This window comes from Notechis scutatus, chromosome 11, assembly GCF_049901735.1.
Source record: "Notechis scutatus isolate UNSWTSFEM ecotype Mainland chromosome 11, rNotScu1.2, whole genome shotgun sequence".
Taxonomy (NCBI): domain Eukaryota; kingdom Metazoa; phylum Chordata; class Lepidosauria; order Squamata; family Elapidae; genus Notechis; species Notechis scutatus.
Window position 1 is genome coordinate 6,946,090 of NC_142019.1, and position 23,154 is coordinate 6,969,243.

The following is a 23,154-nucleotide window of genomic DNA, read 5'->3' on the forward strand; positions in this document are numbered from 1 at the left end:
GATGACATATTCTGGGAACCAATAGGGAGGCGCCTTCTTTACCCTCTTTCTCTCACACAAAATATCTGTACTGAGTAACCTCTTACTCCTCTGGAATGCACCCTCTCCCTCCACCTCCTCATTGCATTCCATCATACCATGTATGCACTTCAGCTCCCAGAATTCATCAGCCGTGTGTGAACTTCAACTCCCAGAATACCTCAGGGACCACGTATCAGGCCCAAGATCAAGAATGACATGTGGCAATTCTTCCCAGCTAAGTTCTTTATCATTTCACACCTATAGACAGACTCTTGCCAGATTGAAGACTCTCCTATCTACATCTATGATATATTCTGGGAATTATTAGGGAGAAGCCATCTTCATCCTCATTCTCTCCCACATGATATCAAGAGCAGAGCTGCCTCTCCCTCCTGGGAAACCACCTTCTGACTCTATTCCATCACACCTGCCAAACTTATACATAATGTCTTTCCAACAGAAGAAAGAGGTCCAGAAAGGATTTTTGAAAGAGAAGTGCCTCCTACTCTGATCTCTCACTCCACCCGCTGTTAGCTTCAACTACATCCATAGTACGGTTCCTAATAGAAGGATACAATAGGAGAGCATCCCTTGCTAAACCGTTGAGCATAATAAAGTGAATTAAATCAAAATGGTCCAGACAGTTTGTGAAGTCCCTGAGTACAATTTACCCATCCCAATTCTCTGAAATTAAAAGTAACACATCTTGCTGCTTTTCTAAAAATGTGTTTATTCTTGTGCAATCAAAAGTGTGCATTTCTTAGGGAATTACTACTACTACTACTACTACTACTACTACTACTACTACTACTACCACTAGAAAGACTAACACAGAGAGAAAAAGGTTGGGCTGCATAAAAGGGGAAATAACAGCAAAAGCTTTGAAATCAACCCACCATCTTTTTTTTATCATGTTGACAACTGAAAAAAATCTCCCATTTTTTTAAAAAAACTGGGCCTCGGGATATTTGCAAATCTGTTCTTCATTCCTGCTTCCAGGAAAACCTTGGTTCAATTTTCATGTTTGTAGCAAAGTGGAGAGTTGCTACTTTTAGTATTGACTTTTAATTGCCACATTTTTTGTCAAAGCCTACCGTCAACACAGAAGAAATGGCTTCTTGAGGTTTTTAAGAAAGAAAGAAAAAACAATTATCTCTCTTAACAGCAATAAGGCATGCCAGGCAATGTCTCTAAAGGCAGATAATCTTCCTTTTGGTTTGAGCTGTTCAGCCCACATTAACAATAATATGCCCCCAGCAGCTCTTAATCCACCTGAAAGAGACTATATATCGTCCCTCGCTATTTAAAGATGTACATGGAGTGAAATAATACAATAATAGCCAGATGTTGTGCACCAGTGGTTCGCTATTACATCCAAGACAGCCCTTATTTAACGTGTACAAACTTATATACATTTGGCAGCACCTAAACAGCTTTCAAAAGCTACTCTTGGAAGCTGCGGATCAGCCTCGGACACAATGCAGAAAGAGAATTAACTTCAGCACTATAATCCTCTTAGGGGGAATTACTGTACTTTTTTATCCAAAAGTAAAATAACTAATCGGTAGGCGAGGTGGGGAGGAGGCAAGTGGTTTATTGTCTGGAAATTTAAAAACTTTTCTTCCCCAGTGAAGGAAAGAATGGAAGAGGCCTCCACTGAGGCTCTTTTAAAATATTGGTAGCTCTAAAGGCAAAAGTAAAAGCTCCTCTCGCACATACGTGCTGGTCATGCCAGCCTCTAGCGGGCAGTGCTCATCTCCGTTACAAAGCCGAAGAGCCACCGCTGTCCAAAGACGTCACTGTGGTCATGTGGCCGACATGATTGAACGCGGAAGGCAGCATGGAACACTGTTACCTTCCCACCAAAGGTGGTCCCCTTTTTTTAAAAAAAAAATTATTTATTTTTTAGAATATTTTATCAATTTTCCAAAGTTTAAAAACATAAAATAAAACTATATGCATTGTTATCAACATCAAGACATCTTTTACATTTCCTTAAGTTTTTCAATATATGATTACTTATTCCATTACCATTACATCTTACTCTTGTTACAAATCAATATATTTCATCTTACACTTCAATCTTTTCTTTAACATATATAAATATTTACATACTTCCTCATTATTTTCCTAACTGTCATTTTATTTTATTTTTATTTCTAAACCACTCTTCCCAGGCGTCCTAGGCTCTATATATCTTCTTTGTCTTTTAATTTCAATGTTAGCCTGTCCATCTCTATACAGTCTATTATTTTCTTTATAATCATGCACTCTGATGGGTATCTTTTTCTCCTTTCAAAGTTGCGCATACAAAATCTTTCCAGGTGTTAGCATATGTAATGTACCTATCTTTTTTACTGCATTTTTGTGTTATTATACCTAATAAAAAAAATTCTGGATTAAATTCAATTTTCTGATTTATAATTTCCTATCTTTTTCTACTTGCACTTTTACGTGCTTTCGAACTGCTAGGTTGGCAGAAGCTGGGACAAGTAACGGGAGCTCACTCTGTTATGCAGCGCTAGGGATTCGAACCGCCAAACTGCCAACCTTTCTGATCGACAAGCTCAGCGTCTTAGCCACTGAGCCACTGCATACCTCATAATTATTATTATTTTATTATTATTTTATTAATTTATTAATCATAAATCATAATTAGCCCATAATGTTTTTTTAAAGGTAATGATGGAACAGAGACAAACCAGAAAACACTGTAGGGAAACATCTGAAATTATAATAGTATTGTCTACCTGTTCAATTTGTTAGTGTTATCCTGATGAATGGCAAAATCCTGGTCCTGTTTACATAAACATCCTTCCAATGTTTCATTGACTTGGAAAGAATATGTAATCTGGCTGTTGAAGATCCATAAGGAAACCAAGAATGAATTTCTATAAAAAATGCCAGATTGGAGAGGCTGTCAATCAGATTTGTCTCTGCCTCCTATGCACAACAGAGTCAGACAAACATCTTCCTTGGTCTAAAAAAGAAAGCATTTAAAAAGCTGTCCTGAATTTCTTTCAATAGCCCACACCAAGCAGAACAAGACAGACTTATATTAATGGGCACCACTCACCCACACCAATTCTTCCTTTAAGATTTCCTGTGTGATATATTCTGTTTTGAAAAGGAAACACGCAGCATATTGTTCGAAAGCAAAAATTTGCTGCTTAATGTGCAAACACGCAGCATCGTATGGAATCATTAACTGAGTTGGTTTTCTATGAACTGAATATCATGTAAGAGAAGATGGGTGGACTTCTTGGTATACACAGGATGGGTAGACAAAGCCTTGCCAACATGCACAACTGTAATCACTGTCAACCATCACCATCATCCAGCAACACTAACATACAATCCTGGATGGAACCTGGAAGAATATACAAGGGATATATGAATGTCACTCAAATCTGGCTCATCCCTACCATGAATTTATGTTTTGATTTTAGATGGTGGCACTCCACAAAATCAGAGTTGGAAGAGGACATTTCATTCTTTTGGGAGTTCAACCTTCTGCTCCGGTTCAAACCAAAGTGTCTCAGAAAGAGGTTCATCAAGGCTCTGCTTGAATATGTCAAGAGGAGAGGACCTCACCATCTCCTGCATAACATTGGCATAAGGAAAGATCCATAAACTCATATTGACAGTTAGAACAATTAATCAGTGAAACAGTTTGGCTTCAGAAGTTGCAGGTGCTCCATCACTGGAAGTTTTCAAGAAGAGATTGGACAGCCATTTGTCCCGAATGATATAGGGTCACCTGCTTGGGCATGGAGTTGGACTAGAATAGTGGTCGCCAACCAGTGGGCTAGGGACCACTGGTGGTCTGTGAGAAAATGTTGGTGGTCCGCAGAGAAATGTCACCCCCAAAGACCCACCCAAAGCAATTAATTCAGGCTGTGTGAGAACATAAGGCATTTCTGGTGGAGTTTTTTTTTTTTTGGGGGGGGGGGAGAAAGAAAGCCTTCTGCTGCTTCTTCTGCTTTCCTTGCATGAAGCCAAAAGTCTCTCTCCCTCTGAGAACGGAGCTGTAGATGGTAAAGAACGAACGATCGGTAGGAAAACGGGATAGGGAATTTTCCTGCAGACTTTTTTTGGGATTTTCCCAGGGTCTCTGGTCCACGGGATTTAAAATTATGAGATTGGGGGTCCTGGGGGTCCAAAAGGTTGGCGACCCCTGGACTAGAAGACCTCTAAGGTCCCTTTCAACTCTGTTATTCTATTACTATATAACTATGAGACTCCTTTCCTTCATATTACTCAGCAGGCACAGAGTATTGAAAAACAAGAGTGGTGTCACATCAAACATGACAAGTGGAGTAATGGTTTATGTGTTGGGCTGGCACTAGGGAGGCGGAAGAATTATGTACAACTCCTTGAAATACAGTGTATGAATCTAGTAAGCTAAGAAACAGAGGCAGCATTTCATATAAACAGCAACCTCACTCAGTCTCCACCAGAAATTTTGCCAACAACTCCATATGTTCTCAGGGGTCATTGGTTATGAGAATTGATCCTACTGAAGCAATTGCAGTAGAGTCTCATTAAAAATATGTTAGGCTCAGGGGAGAAAAAACAGGCTGTATTAAGTAATGTCTCATAACCCGATAGGTTTGTCTGACTCACTCTTCCATTATTTAAAGGAGAACCAAACTTTTTTTTTTAAAAAAAGAGATTGATTTGACATAGATGAACTTCACACAGAACTTCATCTGTGTGCATTAATACCTCACGGTTCTGTGGTGATTCTCCACAGAATATAATTGCATCTATTTCCCCTCCTCCTTCTTTTAAGATTTCTGACTAGTCTATTCTGGTTCCTATGTTTAAATCCTGGCTTGTTTTTCAGGCCTCATTGGTGATCCCATGGTTTATGCCTCATTTCACAATGTTGCTTCTGAGTCTAACATAATGATCTTAACCATCATTAAACATTATAGGTGTAAATTCCACAAATAAATAAATATTGGACAAAGGGCAAAATTCCGTAACGTTATTTGCTGAATCCAGCAGTAATCAATTCGATAGACAACTGCCTTGTTGATATTAGTTTTATATCCCATCCTTTTCCCAGGGGTTCAAAGTGGCATATATAAACTTCCTCCTAAAATTCTACACACAAGAATGGTCCTATAAGGAAGGTTGAGCATCTTACTCCAAACTATCCAATCTGCTTTTGTGGCTTAGAATACAACATCTTAACCACCACCACACTCTTATTTATGCATCCTGAAACACTTTGTTTATGGTTAAAACAAGGTATCATCCTGATATTCCATGCAATCTATCTACAAGTATAAAGGTGTTACAAGAAATCTTTGCAGTTGTAATATATTTTATTATTTCTGGGCTCAAAGGTACACAAAGATATGAAGCTTCTATCCATAAAATTAGTTCTATAATAGTTATAATCCCTGGTGATCCTACCTTGTGAAATGAATTTCTATACAATATTGACTTAACTGAAATAAGATTTGCTGAAATTATATAAAAAATTCCCAGTGCATTATAGATGAAGTATCAATGTTGATTTTTTTTTAAAGTATACAAATTTATAGAACACTTAGATCCAATCATTCTAATATCCAGGATACTGGATATTTAAATTTTAAAATAAATGAGACAAAAGCAGTACCAGAATAGACCCTTACATTATCTTATATGCCAAAAGCAAAAATATAAAGTAAAATCATTCTAGGTTTCACACTACTTTTATTAGATGTTTGTCATTTTTATTAAAAACAATGTCTACTAATTATAAAGCTATATAAAATTTCTGCCTTTTGTATGTTATTTTTTGCTGATTTTTGGCAAAGAAATTGCCCTTCATATTTCATGACTCCTATCTTTGACAGCAAGGAAATTAGGCAGAAATTAGTAGTAGTTTTGCTGTCACCAGGGACGGAAATGGAAAATCTTCCTTTTCTCAACCTGTTATAAATCCTAGGAAGGCAAGATGTCCAAATTGGAGAAAAGGAAGAAAAATACGTTGGTAGAAAACTATTTCTTGTTTAAATGCAGGGACTTTGCAGATTTGTAGAGAATTCATAGGAATGTTAGGCTCCCTAAAACCTAAAATGTGCAAACCCCATTTTCCTAGGATTGAGTTTATACTGTACATTGGGCAGGTTCTGGTGAAGGTTTGACTTTCATGCAGTCAAAGGGTAAAGATGCTTCTATTTAGATAGAGAATACACAGACACACACATACAATCACACCAGACTCGTACAGCTCTCAAGCCCACTAACCAGAACCTGGGGACAAAGTTAAAAGAGGTATCAGCCTAGAATCCATACACAGCCGTAAGTGAACTAAGTCCAACTCCTCTTAAATTCCATTGACCCTTATCTAACCCCAAGGAAGTGCTAACTCTGATTTGAGAAGATTCCTGGACATAAACATGACTAACAATAGATCAATTTAATCGGACCTTTGCATGTAGACCTGATCTTTTGCAGCTGACACAGATTTCACTAACCAGAATCACACATTACATTAAGCGGTACTGGTTTTGACTTAACACAAGGTACACTCCTAATTAATTATGGACCAATTAAGAAAATGTAGCACTATGCATGAACCTAACCCTTCTCAGATAGGGAATCTAATCTAATTCAGCACCAATTCCCATCCATCAATGCTAGCCAAGGATGAGGGACATGCAAACCCGCATCAGCATCTGGAAATTCTCCATCCCTGGCCTAAACTCATTAAATGATCTCCAGGTAACTGCCATTGTTGTGAAATGTTTTTAGGAAGCAACATATACTGACCATCTGGGTGGGAGAAAAAACAGTGAATGAAAGAGGATCACGTTAATGAGCTTATTATGTCTTTTGAGCTCTGGCTGATCTGTAGTGACACCTCCTGGTAAGAAATCAGGAAAAAGAAACCACATTCTGGTTTAGGTGAAGGGGAAGTTATTTTGGCATTAACTTCTTGTAGAACATCTGAATAATTCTTCTGCCTTTGTCTCCTTCCTCTACCCCCATCCAACAAACCATCTCCACCACCATCTGATGAGGGCCAAATGGTGTTTTCTTCCAACCCTGAAAATACCGCACTAGTTTATACAGAAATCTGGCAAGCCTCCAAAGTCGTAAGTATCCGAGAATGATAACAGAATATATTAAAATACACAGAGAGAAATAAACACAGCCCGTGTTTAAAATTAGCAATTGCTTTGGGGTATTGCAGAAGTTATATTATCTGCAACATATTTTGAAAGTAAGTAGTAGAGATCGCAGTACCGCTCTCCCTCTCACTTCCCACACCCACCCACCCACCCACACAAATCTCATTAGAGACATGGTTATCTGGAGATATCATTTGCATTCATGCATTTAAATCAGAGAGGAGGACATGCAGAGCTAAAATAATATTTAACGCAAGAAGAGAAGAATAGTATTATATACAGTACATGCCCAAAAAATATGCCAACAGGTTCAAACTCTGATGTAGGCAGGTGTGTTGGATATGTTTGACCCCTTGTGTTATTTATACAACAAATAAAGATGGGAAATAAATAAATAGAAAGGAAATTAGATAATAAGTGATGGGAAGAAAAACTTTCTGTTTGAGATTTTGCAAAGTAGATAGCTCTTGGCTAGTTGCCTACATCTATGTTTACATCAACCAAAATGACAATTTTAGAAGAGAAGAGTTGGAAGGGACCTTGGAGGTCTTCTAGTCCAACCCCCAGCTCAGGCAGGAAACTCTACACCATTTCAGATAAATGGTTGTCCAATCTCTTCTTTAAAGCTTCCAGTGTTGGAGCATTCCCAACTTCTGGAGGCAAGTTGTTCCACTGGTTAATTGTTCTCACTGTCAGGGAATTTCTCCTTAGTTCTAAGTTGCTTCTCTCCTTGATTATTTTCCACCCATTGCTTCTTGGCCTACCTTCAGGTGCTTTGGAGAATAGCTTGACTCCCTCTTCTTTGTGGCAGCCTCTCAGATATTGGAAGACTGCTATCCTGTCTCCCCTAGTTCTTCTTTTCATCAAACTAGACATACCCGATTCCAGCAACCGTTCTTCACATGTTTTAGCCTCCAGTCCCCTAATCATCTTTGTCTTAAGATTCCTTTTAAAATGGGAAGGAGAGAAGAACGGCTTCCACCAGCCCTTTCCAACCTATTTTAGGTAGGTTTATTCACTACAGGCACAAGGCCCAGAGATGGCTTGTCTTGTTTTTCCTCAAAAGGTGAAATATACCTGTATTTCCCATTATTGCAGAGCATGACCTAGTTTGCAATCCAACATCAGAACGTCCAATACAAACTGCCAAAGAAAGCAGGACGAAACAAAACAAAACAATACCACGTGGGCTACTTAAGCAGTTAAGGGGAAGAAGGAAGCCCTTAAATGCAAAGTATGGGTGAAAAAAACAATAGATCCCTCAAAAAGTAGATTCCAGAAGGGAGAGGGAGCTGCTGTCTATCAGAACATGGCCAACTTGTGTGTTAACTAACTGTGGTCAACTAATGTAAGTTTTTCTGACATTGATGGCTCTGTCTATTAGAGAAGACAAGGCCACTAAAATTTTGGGCGACGGTGGCGCAGTGATTAGAGTGCAGTACTGCAGGCTACTTCTGCTGCCTGCCAGCTGCCTGAAATTTGTCAGTTCAAATCCCACCAGGCTCAAGGTTGACTCGGCCTTCCATCCTTCCGAGGTGGGTATAAAATGAGGAGCCAAAATTGTTGGGGGCAAGAGGCTGACTCTGTAAACCGCTTAGAGAGGGCTGTAAAGGCACTGTAAAGCGGTATGTAAGTCTAAGTGCTATTGCTATTTTCATGCATTCAAAATGATTTTTTTTTTAAAGGTCTGGGGGACAGATTTTGGCTTCTGTATCCTCTGCAGAATCAGGCAATTATAGGCTGTTTTGGAAGTGTTTTGCACATCCGGCAAGGCAACCGAGAACATTCATCTGACAGTCAGAGCCTTCCAGTGCTAAAGTGCCTGCCAGTGCATAAAAACAGTGAGAACATGTTACGCAAAGCTCCCAGTAAAGGCACATCTGTTGAACGACATGCCGCAGAGAATTCAAAGCAAGGAAAGGCGATCCAACGTGATGTAACACTTCACCGAAAAATCAAGCCAGGGAGAGAGAGAGAGAGAGAGAGAGAGAGAGAGAGAGAGAGAGAGAGAGAGAGAGAGAGAGAGAGAGAGAGAGAGAGATTCTTCTGTCACGTGCAAATCCAAAAGTCTAATCGGAAACTGATTTCAACAAGTTTTAAGCCCAAGCAACATTTTAAAAATCCCAATCTGGACACACATGGAACCAAGTTAAGTTACCATATAACAAGATGAGGAATGAAAATTCTCTCTCTCTCTCTCTCTCTCTCTCTCTCTCTGTGTGTGTGTGTGTGTGTGTGTGTGTGTGTGTAGAGGGAAAAGGGGGAAATACAGCTAATTGACTGCTAGCATCAAATGCAAAATGTTTTTCTCGCAAATAAAAATGTTTATGGGATTTAAATGCACTGGTTTTTTTTTTCTCCTTCTGTTTTCCTTTCGATGATGGAAGTATCCATTTGCAAGCCATTTTCTCATTCTATTTCAGGTCAGTAGCAGAAAAAAAAGAAATCAAGCTCTTTTCATTCTCTTCTCCAAATGCACCACTTTGGGAACACACACACACACACACACACACACACACACACACACACACACACACACACACACAGATTAGAGAGACCTTGAATTTTATCTCACAAAGTAGATTTTTCCCAATGTACTTAGATTTTTTTCTCTCTGACCCCGACGTTTCTTTTCCTTTTCTTATTTAGATACAATTTTTCGCTGTGTCTAAATAAAAAGAGTTTTTCTTAAATCTGGAAAATTCCAGACAGGGAGAACAAGAAGTGGAACGCTTGTCTTCAGAAGTTGTGATTGTTCCATCACTGGGGGCTTTTTAAAGAAGAGACTGGACCACCATTTGTCCAGAATGTTATAGATCTCCGGCTTGGGCAGCGGGTTGGACTAGAAGACCTCCAAGATCCCTTCCAACTCTATTATTCTACATTCTAATCTGTCACCTCTGTTAAAAATTACAGTTTAGAGAGGCATTTGAAACCAGTCTCTATAAATGAGGCTTCCCTTGCAAAATCCACTTACCGTGGCAGAAAATGTGGAGAGATTCCCATGCCAAATGCCTAGATAACTGTGTTTATTCCCATACCTGGCAGGAGCTGGATGGGGCCATCAGAATTCTTTCCAGCTGGTTGCACACATCCATTACTGCCAGATGTCCATCTTCTCATGAGTTTGTGGGTAGAAGACAAGATTAATTTCCCTGGAGCGCCTTCCCGCTTGCATAGATCTAAACACGCAACTAGCTAGAGTAGCATCCTTAGGGTGACCGCCAAGATAAAAGTCACAAAAACGAAGACAGGAAACATTTAAAAGAGACAGAAAAGAACAGAAAGCGGTAGGGTTGGCTAGGGGATTCTGGGAGTTGAAGTCTACATTCTCAAAGGGGCGGTGGAGAAACATTGCTCTAAGGCAGTGGTCGCCAACCAGTGGGCTGAGGACCACTGGTGGTCCGTGAGAATATTTTGGTGGTCCACAGAGAAATGTCATCCCCAAAGCACCCCCCAAAACAATGCTTCTTTCTGCTTCTGCTTTTGGCTACACACAAGAGACCCTGCAAGTCCTCCTGCTCCAAGAAGCTGCACCGGTGTGACAAGTCTCACAAAGACTCATTTCTGGTGGAGTTTGGGGGAGAGAAAGAAAGACTTCTGCTGCTTCTGCTGCTTTCCTTGCATGAAGCCAAAAGTCTCTCCCCTCCCCCCCCACTCCCAAGAAGGGAGCTGGAGATGATATCCTGCGATCCCAAATAAAGAATGATCGATCGATAGGAAAACGGGATGGGGAATTTTCCTGCAGACATTTTTTTGGCATTTTTCCAGGGTCTCTGGTCCATGGGATTTAAAATTATGAGTTTGGTGGTCCCTGAGGTCCAAAAAGTTGGCGGCCCCTGCTCTAAGGAAGACCATCCATTTCCAATGTTGGTTTTTAGAACTTAAGTTAGATACAGCAAAGAAGCTGGCAGATGCCATGCATGGTATCCGCAAGCCTACAGATGTTCACAACATAATGCTCATGTCCCTGTATTAGATTTATAGGGTCTGTCATTTTATTCGTGCTGAATTTGGCAATGCTGTCACACTTCTATGCACAGAACATAGTCAAGCATTGTTTTTTTCTCCTTGCTAAAGGAAGCATGACTTCATTGAAGATTACAAGGTTAGTCCTTGTCTTAGGACCACAATTGGGACTGGAATTTTGGTAGCTAAGCCAGGTGATCATGAAGCAGGTCATCACATAACCAGACCCAATTTTACAACGATTCTTACATGGTTGTTAAGTGAATCTGGCTTCCTTCATTGGTTTTGCATTTTGGAAATGTCTGGGAAGGTTGCAAATTGTGATCAAAAGATGTGGCAACCATTATAAATGTGAGATGGTTGCCAAGCACTGAAATTGTGGTCACATGGCCACAGGGGTGCTGCAACAGACATAACTTTGAGGACCAGTCATAAGTCACTATTTTCAATGCCTTTGTAACTTTGAGCCATTGTTAAACCAATGGTCATCAGTGAAAGACTATTTGTATTGGCTCAACCTGTTGCAAAGTAGGTGACAAACATTCCTAACTAGCCATGATAGCTATGCCTGACCAACGACACAGATGGCTGAGATTATAAATGTACACCCTGAACTGCAGTCCACCCCATGTTAACATGTCCTTAATAAGTGCATAATTGTGCATGTAGGTTAGCTGCACGGAAAAATGAAAGGTTGAATTGTAATTAATGGTGTGCAAGAAATGGAAGGATGACCAAAGATGAGACTGATAAAGTAGGGGAGCCAAAAAAAATTGAACCATGTTGCTATGAGAAGTGGAGAGGCAAGGCTATTGGATGGAGGAATGGATTGGATTACAAAGTGATATGTTGGAGAGACAGGATTTAATATGAAAAATAGATTCATAAGGTCCTGAAATCCATTCATTGGACTGATGGAAGTGAGATGGAAGCTGAACGGCGTGCAGATGAAGGGAGAATTTTGAGAGAGAGAAAGACAGACACACAGAGAGAGAGAGAATTCACAAGGAAGGAATAAAATATTAAGGGGATTGGAGTTATAAATAGTTCAGAAAATACCTGATTTCCAGAAACAGCACCATTCAATTTAATACCTTCATGTTCAATCAATGTGTTTCAAACATAAATTCTTTGATCCCTATCTGGCCTTTCCATCCAGCAAATTCATCAAAACAGGTGACATCAAAAAATAAGAAATGAGTTGCCCACATTTACTTCCTCCCAACCTCACGTAAAATGGCCAAAAACATCTGGGTTACAAGTTGAATCCATCCGTCAAGGAAAGCATATCAGATTTGCCCACCTACAGGGAAGGGCAGAAGGCAACATCATGTATATTATGATGTCATTGAATAAGTGAGACAAATGATATGTGGGTCAGGGTTACACACACACACACCAGGGGTGGTATTCAGCAGGTTCTGACCAGTTCTGGAGAACCGGTAGCGGAAATTTTGAGTGGTTTGGAGAACCGGCAAATGCCACCTCTGACTGGAGATTTTACAGTATCCTTCCCCTGCCACGCCCACCAAGCCATCCCCACACAACCGGTTGTAAAAAAAATTGAATCCCACCACTGACACACACACACACACATCCATGATACACTCACCATTTTATGATTTAGAGACCTGCCATTTTTTTTAGAGACCTGCCATTTTTTTTAATGCCTACACACACACACTCGCTTTTTGATATCCTCAAACTGGCAGGTCTCTAAATCATAAACCATTCATATGCCAGAAAACCACCAAGCTCAGAGACCCCACAGTCCCACAATTCATGGTTGAACAAACCATGATGCAATTTATCTGAATGGACCAACACAAAATCCCACAAGGTATTTAAAAACACACACACACACACACGAAGGGTTAAAGTGCTTACATTTGAAATGAAATCCATAAAAACAAGGTTTGAGATGAACAGAAATCTATGGCTTGTTTTCCGACAGTGTTTTGTCACTTATCAAATCTCGCTATGAGCCCCCAGAGCACAGGAGTATCGTGCCTTTTTTTTCTATTATGCCTCGAAAATTAGCCCCTCGCTCTGTTTTGCAAGGTCAAATCAAACAGCCATCATTCTCATTCGAGTTAATCCCAACCTACCTCTGTATGCGCTGTGGCCTCTGCTCTTACTAGATTTAATCAGCCCAAGAGTCCTCGTTCAGCACAGCACAACATTATCACTCTGTTCAGCAGAAAGCTTCCACACCTGAACTGCCTGGAAATGAATGCAGGTAGCGGAGTTCACCTTGATGACTTACGATGGGGGCCTCTCTTTCCAGACTGCAACTGGGAGGGGGGGCACGTGGATGGGGGCAAAGACACGTCCCTCTTCAGCAGCTGAGTTTCTAGTCAAAAGACTGACAGCCTCATTTTTTTTTCCTCTGGCATTTTTAGGAACCATTTGCATTCCTCCAAAATCAATGGCCTTTGAGCTGTTCCCTCCCACCCTCCAAGAAAAGCAAATTGCAGTGAAATGTTCAAAGGATGGAGGGTTGCATGCTCCACAGCTGGGAGGGGTAAGTGGAGAAAGAGGGGAAGAAGGTTTTCCACTGCAGAATAACCGAGTTAGAAGGGACCTTGGAGGCCTTCTAGTCCACCCCCCTGCTCAAGCAGGAGACCCTAGACCAGGGATGGCGAACCTTTTTGTTGTGGTGTGCCAAAAGTGCACACATGCACCAGAAGCCTCAATGCAATGCACCCCACCCCCCTACACATGTGCATGCAACAGCCCCCCTTACCTGCACTGAGCATGCCCGTGCTTCCCAGCTGATTTTTGGCCTGTTTGATGCCATTTTTGCCCTCGCAGAGGCTCAAGGGAAGCCTCTGCAGCCTTTGGAGGCCGAAAAACAGGCCCGTTTTGTCACTTCTTGTATTTCCGGAAGGCCCATATTTTGGCCTCCCGAGGCTGCAGAGGCTTCCCTCGAGCCTCTGGGACGGCGAAAACTGCCTCAAACAGGCCGAAAATCAGCTGGGAAGCATGCGCAGTGCAGGTGAGTTTGGCTGGGGCTCGCTTGCCCGCACAAAGGGCTCCGTGTGCCACCTGTGGCATGCGTGCCATAGGTTTACCATCACGGCCCTGGACCATTTCAAGACCAGTGATAATCAATCTCTTCTTGAAATCCTCCAGTGATGGATGGAGCACCCAGAACTACTGGAGGTAAGCCATTCTACTGATTAATTGTTCTGTCAGGAAAGTGCATTGCATCTGAACTCTCTTCATCGATGAATAATATTTCTATTCATTTCCAAAGGCAGACATAATGAGGGAACACTTTCAGATGATGACATGGGGCAACCAGAGTGAGTTCTTTAATCCAGCAGCATATCACAGCAATACACATATTCAATACTCTACCCCGCCCAAAAAATATGGGAGGAAACGTCTTCTAAATATAAAAGAACTAAAGCATGTTTCACGAGAGACGAAAACTGTTGAGAAATCAGATCTGAGTTGGTTCAAAATGTCATTACATCTGTAAATCTTCAGTTCATCCAAAGTTTCCCTCTTTTACAAAAAGATTTCTTTCTTTCTTTCTTTCTCCTTTACAGTTCCATCTAAATGGACTTGACACTCAAGAGCACCAATCAAGTAGCAACATCCTTCATTCCCTGACGATTTCCCCCGCTAAAACTCCTCCTTTCTACAAAGCCCCTGCTTTGTAACTCCTACTTCCCGTACCTTGTTGTAATTCAGTTTAAATATCTGTAATTTATGTATGCTAGAAGGAAGAAACACCTCGCTGTCTTGCTCTCGTCTTGAATTTTAGCCTGCAAGGTGAAGGGAAACAGTGGTTTTTTCCCCCTGGATTTTATATACAGTGTATGCTGATGATTTTGTATAAACAAATATGCACCTTCAGGAGGAAATAATTCATATAATTTTACTCCAAGGAATTGCAGCCTTAATTATCTAAAGGTAAGAGAGAGGACATGTGTGTAAACCACAAGTTTTTTACAAATTAACCTATTCACAAATATGAATATGCAGGTGACAATGCATGCCTTATATACTTGGAGGAAAGCAGAGCTGCATTCTGGACAAATGTTTAAAGGGGTGAAAGAGACATTCTGCAGTTTAATTCTCAAAGGTCTCAAGAGATTATTCCTATTTATACCATGTTTTGGGAGTTCAAAACATAGGGAGGACACTATGAGCAACCACCTATTCAGTTTTGAGGCTCACAAAATGATTCCCAGTCCACATCAGGCTGGGTATCGCATAGAGGTGGGATTCTACCAGTTCGCACCTATTCGCTAGAACCGGTTGTTAACATTCTAAGCAGTTGGGAGAACTGGTTGTTAGAAGAAATTACTGGCCTAATCCTGTAAGGAAGGCAGGAAGGAAACATTCTGGTGTTGCTTACAGAAACTGCCTCTCCGTTAACCCTTTTTACATTCTTGGCAGGACTAGACTTCCTGTCTCAGGAACATCTCTAGAGGTTTTTTTTCCCCTTCTTTGTTGGTACTTTGCTTGTGTGGAGTGACCATTCAAAGTTACAATGGCACTGAAAAAAGTGACTTATGACCATTTTTCACACTTACGACTCTTGCAGCATCCCCACAGTCATGAGAGGCCAGGAGAGGAGATGCGTGCCTCGATGTGAGTGATGTTGAGTTGGCCACACCCAGCCAATAACATGACCACCAAGCCATGTCCACCCAGTCACATGACCAAACCACGCCCACCACCTAAGCCACGCCCACAGAACTGGTTGTTAAAAAATTTGAATCCCACCCCTGGTATCGCACATCATAAAAAGCTGCAGATTGCTTTAAACATAATTGGGTAAATTAAAAGAATGTTTGAGTCTATACCTTATGCTAAGACTCAACCCATGGTTCAGAAATCACAATGGACAATTCACACCCTGATCTAGAGGCTAATCAAGCTGTCTAGATGCACACTAGATGTCAAGCACATTTTAATTTAATAATTCATGTGGAGCCAATTACCATCAAAGCTGACACCAGCCAGACCACAGAAAAATTCAATGAAGTAGTTCAAGATCGGATGATAGGGACAGCCATGGCCCATAGAATCGCCAAGAGTTGAATATTATTGGATAACACCATCATCATTATCATAGACCCAGCTCATATAAACCAGAACTGCCTTGCAGGATAATTATAGCAATAGTACTTAGACTTATATGCCACTTCACAGTGCTTTACAGCAGGGGTCCCCAACCACCGGTCCATGGACCGGTACCGGGCCGCGGAACAGGTCCTACCGGGCCGCTGGCTTGCTGGGCGCCGCCATCTTTTTTGATGAAAAAGTGCTTCCGGTGAGCTTTTCCGGGTAGAAAGCCATTTCTACCGGAAAAGCTCATCGAAGCTAGCGCCGCCATATTTTTGATGAAAAGTGCTTCCGGTGAGGTCACCGGAAGCATTTTTCATCAAAAAGATGGCGGCGCCCAGCTGATGCCGGTACCGGGCCGCGGCGCCCAGCTGATGCCGGTACCGGGCCGCGGCGTAAAAAAGGTTGGGGATCACTGCTTTACAGCCTTCTCTAAGTGGTTTACAGAGTCAGCCTATTGCCCCCAACAATCTGGGTCCTCATTTTACCAACCTCGGAAAGGATGGAAGGTTGAGTCAACCTTGAGCTGGTCAGGATCAAACTGCTGGTAATTGGCAGAATTAGCCTGCAATACTGCATTCTAACCACAAGGAAGGAAAGGAAGGAAGGAAGGAAGGAAGGAAGGAAGGAAGGAAGGAAGGAAGGAAGGAAGGAAGGAAGGAAGGAAGGAAGGAAGGTTGGTTGGTTTACAGAGACAGCCCCTTGCCCCCAACAATCTGGGTCCCCATTTTACCCACCTCTGAAAGGATGGAAGGCTGAGTCAACCATGAGCTGGTCAGGCTCGAACTCCAAGCTATGGGCAGAGTTAGCCTGCAATACTGCATCTTAACCACTGTGCCACCACGGCTAATAATTATGAGGATAAAGCTGGTTGATGGAAGCTCCTGGAGGCAATCCAAAAGCAACAACAGAAATAATTTAATTTTTGTGGCATTTTATATATTTTTGGGCTCCCACCGCCAACAGAACAGGTCGTACGTTAGCCTTCCCCGGTTCCTCATCCTTCTTAGCCACCGTATTACAGGACAGATCTGTAGGATGTCAGTCTGGGAAAGGCTAGGCAGTCTCACATAATATATCTCAATGACAGCAAGCGAGGAGGGATGACTTTTCCTTCCACTGAACAAACTATTGAAACCCAGTTGCTTGTATTCCAATAAAAATGAAAATTAGTCATATAAATTGAAGACCTCAGTGAGTTTCAAATCCTGGGAGGATACAACAGCATCTCTGCCACCAAATGTCCTTTCATGTGTATCATGTTGTAAATGATAACATGCAGGAGACAGAAGCTTTTGACAAAGTCAGAATGGTATCATGACCAAATCCTTTGTTAGATTGGCAATTTGTACCCGCCAATCTTCCACACTTACTAGATAACAACAACAACAACAACAACATAACAATGCAGGGTTTTTCTTCTGCAACCGAGAACACATTCAGTACAGGCGGTTCTTGGCTTATGACCCCAACTGAGCGCAAAATTTCTGTTGCTACGTGAGACATTTTTTCTAAGTGAGTTTTGCCCCAATTAACAACCTTTCTTGCCACAGTTGTTAAGTGAATCGCTGTGGTTGCTAAGTTAGTAACATGGTTGTTAAGGGAATGTGGCTGCCCCCCATGGACTTCGCTTGTCAGAGGGTCGCAAAAGGGGCTCACGTGACCCTGGGATACTGCCACCGTCATAAATTTGAGTTAGTTGTCCAGTGGCTGAATTTTGATCACGTGACCATGGGGATACTGCAATGATTGTAAAGTGTGAAAAATGGGCCTAAGTTGCCTTTTTGAATAGAATAGAATGGAATGGAATGGAATGGAATGGAAGGGAAGGGAAGGGAAGGGAAGGGAAGGGAAGGGAAGGGAAGGGAAGGGAATGGAATGGAAGGGAATGGAATGGAATGGAGTAGGGTAGGGTAGGGTAGAATAGAATAGAGAATGGAATGGAATGGAACAGAATGGAACAGAACAGAATAGAATAAAATTCTTTATTGGCCAAGTGTGATTGGGCACACAAGGGATTTGTTCCCGGTGCAAATGCTCTCATTTTGAGTGCCATTCTACACTTTGAATAGTCGCTAAATGAACTGAGGTAAGTTGAGGACTCTATCTGTATGTGAGTGGCAAAAGCTCTTTTCCAAAAACACATGAAAACAGATACAAAAACAGCAGTACTATCCAAATGGATTGCATTGCATGGAGAGATATCCAAGCCACTCCATCCCTTGGAGATGACAATCACAAGCTCCAAAACATTAAGCTGAAATTATACACACTAAGCAAGAGACCATGTTGGGACTGGTTTCAGGTTACCTTGTGAGAAAACACACTATGATTGTTAACGCTTTGGGTTAGTGGGTTATTCCTTTTCTGATGAGTATTGTCCCCTTCACTTTCGAAGCTCAAAGTGGTTGTGTTGCAAATCCATCTTCCAACTGAACCCTCACAACAACAACCTTATGAAAATAGTTTGGGGGGGGGGATGATGGATCCAAAATCACTCTGGGGGCTTCTTTGATCAATTCCAGGCCAACAAACTAACAGCTACACTACTCGTCCCAAAGATGCTTTTTTTCAAGAGGCAACTGGACTTTCTGGTTTTTCTTTGAAGATGTTTCGCTTCTCATCCAAGAAGCTTCTTCGGCTTCCCCACTAGCCAGCCAGAGCTGAAGAAGCTTCTTGGAGGGGAAGCTACACTACTCATTTGGTTTGGATTCAGGGTTAGCTTTGAACATATTGACCTCAGCTACTAAAGTTTGCAAATTATATTTGTTCACTTTCTATGTGAATCATATTACGATGGCTTGCTCAACAGTTCACATTTTAATTTTTGAAAAGTACCTTAGTATGACATATGAATCCAATAATACTAAGTTGTTCCAATAAAGGTAGGATGCTGTAGTCTTCTCCAACCTTGGCCTCCGGATTAGCCAGCTGATTCCCAGAATTTGTAGCCAACTTGACCACTGGTACTGAGGCTACCACTTCTGGAGAATACCAGGTGGCCCATTTAACATTAAAAATACAATTTGTTTTTTCAATCTGTATGTTACAAATATCTTATCCACGGGAATCAATCAACCACAAAAATTAGAATCATGCAAGGTGTGATGTTCCCCGTGACACTCTATGGAAGCAACAGATGGACTTTGAAGAAGCGAGATAAGAAGAATATTGATGCCTTGAAAATTGGTGTTGAGGAAGACTCTTGAGAATACCATGGACAACCACAAGAACCAACCAATGGATCATTGAACAACTCAACCCAGAGTTCTCACTCAAAGCACAAACAACCAGGCTCATATTATCCCCTCTTTGATTACATTATATGAAGACTTCTCTTTCTGGAGATGGCTCTACTGCTGGGGAAGATGAAAGGAAAGAGAAGAAAAGAAGGACCACCGGCCAGATCTATGGACTCAGTTACAGTGGCATGGGGACACCATTGGAAGCCTTGAAGGCCAAGTTATAATGCAGAACCTTATAGAGGAAACCTATCTGGTCACTAGAAGTCAAAAACAACTTAATGGCACATAACCAACTGATTATACATTCTGCTTTCCTTCAGGAGCTGAAGCAGACATACATAGTCCACCCTAATTTTTCCCCAAACAGCATTCTAGTTAGGTGAGATTTTTTAAAAAAGATTTGGTTGATGATACCCTACTCTATGTTTCAGAATAAGAGGACGAGGAAGAAAGCACCTCTGTTCCACTCTAACCAGAAGGAGTATAATATTGGAGGTCTCACTGAGATCCATTTTACTGCCTTATTTTTAAAAAAAGTATGCAAGAGTACAGCCTCAGAGTGCTATTCTGAACAGGTCTTTCAGCAGCAAGCTAAATTTTTATTGCAAGATTATTAATCTTTTTCCTTAAGGGAAGCATTGAGGGGCCTTGGCAATATATACCTAAAAGAAATACACACTATAAAGAAATCTAATCACAACCATTAAGTATCATTTCTGTTCCCTCCACATTCCTAATTTTTTCCCCCCCAGTGCAGTTAATCTGCATCTGCATAACCCAAAACAACAAGGCATGGAATATTTGGAAAAAAAAGAGCTCTGTGGATTGAAATTTGGTCTGAAAATGAAATAGAAAACAGGAGTGAAGCTAGACGCAATCCATTTTGTATTTACTCTGGGAAACCAAAACTACATAGGGAGCACAAAGGGTAGTCAGGGGTGCACTCAAAAGATATTTATGCCCCACTTTCTCCGCTAATCAAAATCCGTTTGAAAAAGATCTATGTTGGTGTAACATTTAAACGGGATGGATGTGTGAACCAGACTGACAGCAAGGAGGAAATGGAAGGGAAAATTACTAGCAAATCATACAAAGTCTGTGCTTTTAAATAAAAAGGATACTGTAAAAGGAGAAAGAATTTGGATCACAACTGTCCAGATGTCCAGATTTTCTAACTAGCATTCCTGTTTAAAGCTTTAGGGGAGCACCACAACCAAGCTTCACCCTCTGCCTTAAAAATATTAATTTTGGTTAGCCCAAACCACGGTGGCCTGGCTTACATCTCATCCTGAGTGGTAAACCATGGTTTACGGACCACAGCACACCCAAACCCTTAAAGTTAGCCCTGTATATTAACTCAGCCACAGGTCCTTCAGTTCGAATCAATCAATCAAACTATGTTTTGTGGACAGCATTCTGTTGTAAGGTGTCATAGTTACAACATACTCACTTTTGCCAATACAGAATGGCTACATTCAAGCAATGTATTGATAAACCAGTCCAGTCTGAGGTTTAATATGTCCTATAAACCTAGATAATGTGGTTCACTTGATTAGGTTAAGCAAGTTTTCCAAACCGCTTTATTTTGCAGTTTTTTTTTTCAAGCATGGAAAACAAACCGAACTAATTATTTTATTCAGCAAACCCCTGTCAAGCAAGCCGGGGTTAACCGGTTATGTGTCCCCAGCCAAGCTGTATGTACAGGGGGGAGAAAAAGGAAAGAATAATTCCTACATCTATAAACAAAAGTGCACAAAACATTGTTTTGCCAAAGAGCCTTCTCATTCTCATGTTATCCCCTCGCTTTCATTTTGAAAGCTTTCTATCCGCTTTTCATCCCTTTCTTTTAAAAAGCGAATAGATCATTTGCTGGAAATGGCCCCCCAGGAGGGGTTTGACTCTCCCAAATCCAACTGGACAGTTTAAAGATGTACATAAAACGTCTCTCTCTCTCTCTCTCTCTCTCTCTCTCTCTGGATTCCAGGCGCCACCGAGTTCTTTCATCCCTGTAGATTCCCCGAGCGTAAGCAGTTCCGTACAAAACTGCCAAACTCTTTGACAGATTGGTGTGCAAATATATTACTGGCCAGGATGAATAGATTAAAAAAAAATCCAGCGAGAATCTCGGCCAGGAACACTGGACGCTGGTTGGCATTTCCACTTGCCACAGCTTTCATTTCACAAATTAAAAAATAAAAACCCCTCCAAAAGGAGGGTGGGTTTTTTTTGTTGTTGTTGTTTGTTTGAGCCTGGACGTAGACAAAGTAGAGAAGAGATGAAGTCACCAGCACGGGAATTTTGTCCGTGGGTTTTCAATCAGTCACGCCCTGTTTGAACGGACACGTGATCGAGCCTGTCTGAATTAAGAATCAATCTATCTGTCTCTCTCTGTCTCGCTCTCGCTCTCTCTGGCTGGGGGGCACCCCAAGGAAAGAAAGACCCTTTCCCCCCATTTTCAGACGACCAGGAAGGAGAGAAAAATGGGGGAAAGGGGTCCTCCCTCCAAGAAAGTGGCAAAATAAAAAAGGGGGAATGGGGGGAAGAGGAGAATAATTCTTCAGCCCCTCAACCAAGAACTAGCGGGTCCCCAGCTGCGAGAATAATTGGAAAGTGAAAACCTCTTTAAATGAATGGCGAGGAAGGAAGCAGAGAGCGCGCAAGATTTATGGCACGGAGCAAGCAAACAGGGGAGCTGCGTTTGCTACCCAGAGTAATGGGGCAGAAGCAAAGAGGTTGCTATTTGCAAGCTGAGAGGGCCAGAGAAATGGTACAGGGACACAGGGACGGCTGCAGGTTTTTTCTTTCCTTTTAAACGTATCAAACAAGCCCCACAGGGGTAGCAAATCAGGAAACATTTCTCTCCCCCCCCCCTCTCCCTTTCATTTTCAGCTCAGCTGAAGTTGGAATAGTTCACGCGGCGAGACTGGCTGGGGTGCGTGCGCCCCTGGGTGTTATCCGGGGCTACGGATCTGTGCGCAAATACGCACGCAGACAGCGCTGCCTCCCGAGATGCGCAAATCATGGCTGGCTTTGACAAAAGTCTGGAAGGACAGAAAATATCGCCGCGCCGCTCCCCCGACCCCCACCCCCCGCTTCCCCTGGCCAGACCATTCATCACGACTGAAGGGAAGAAGAAAAGCGAGAGAGAAGCCAGACGGAGAAGGAGGACGGAAGGAAGGAAAGAAGGAAGAACCAGAGCATCCAATTCGCAAGACAAAACCCTCGGCCGGGAACTGGGGATGGGGAGGGGGCGGGGGCCGCTTCTACTACCCCCACCCGCACCCCCGGCTGTGCGCTCCCCCAATGCGCCTCAGTTACCACCTCAGCCAGCCAGCCATTAGCTGGGAGCGATGGGCACTGTAGTCCAAGGCGCTTCGCCAAAGCAGCCAGCAGCAGGGCGCCGCTTTTGTTCCCAAGTCAGGGCTCGCCTTCACCTTCCTCGCCCGTCCTTCCAGGGCAGCCCGCGCCTGAACTCGAGGCTGGACGCCCAGGGAGAGCCAACACGGCTTCCGAGGGTCGAGCGCCTCTTTTTTTGCCCCCCGCCCCAAAGCTTCCCGCGCCGGCTTTTGGAGCCAGGACCCTCAAAGTCAGATAGACAGCATCCCCACGTACGCCAAAAACCCGGGTACCGCCAGAGCTCCGGGTCTGCCCCGCCTCTTCCAGAACTCCCGGGCTCGCCAGCCACACCCACCCCAGCA

At 42.2% G+C, this 23,154-nt stretch overlaps 1 protein-coding gene across 2 annotated transcripts in view; it reads right to left on the reverse strand.

The window, feature by feature from the left end:
• Window positions 1-23,154, reverse strand: part of SEMA6D (semaphorin 6D) — a 308,201-nt gene that overhangs the window by 284,824 nt on the left and 223 nt on the right. The window lies entirely within an intron of this gene.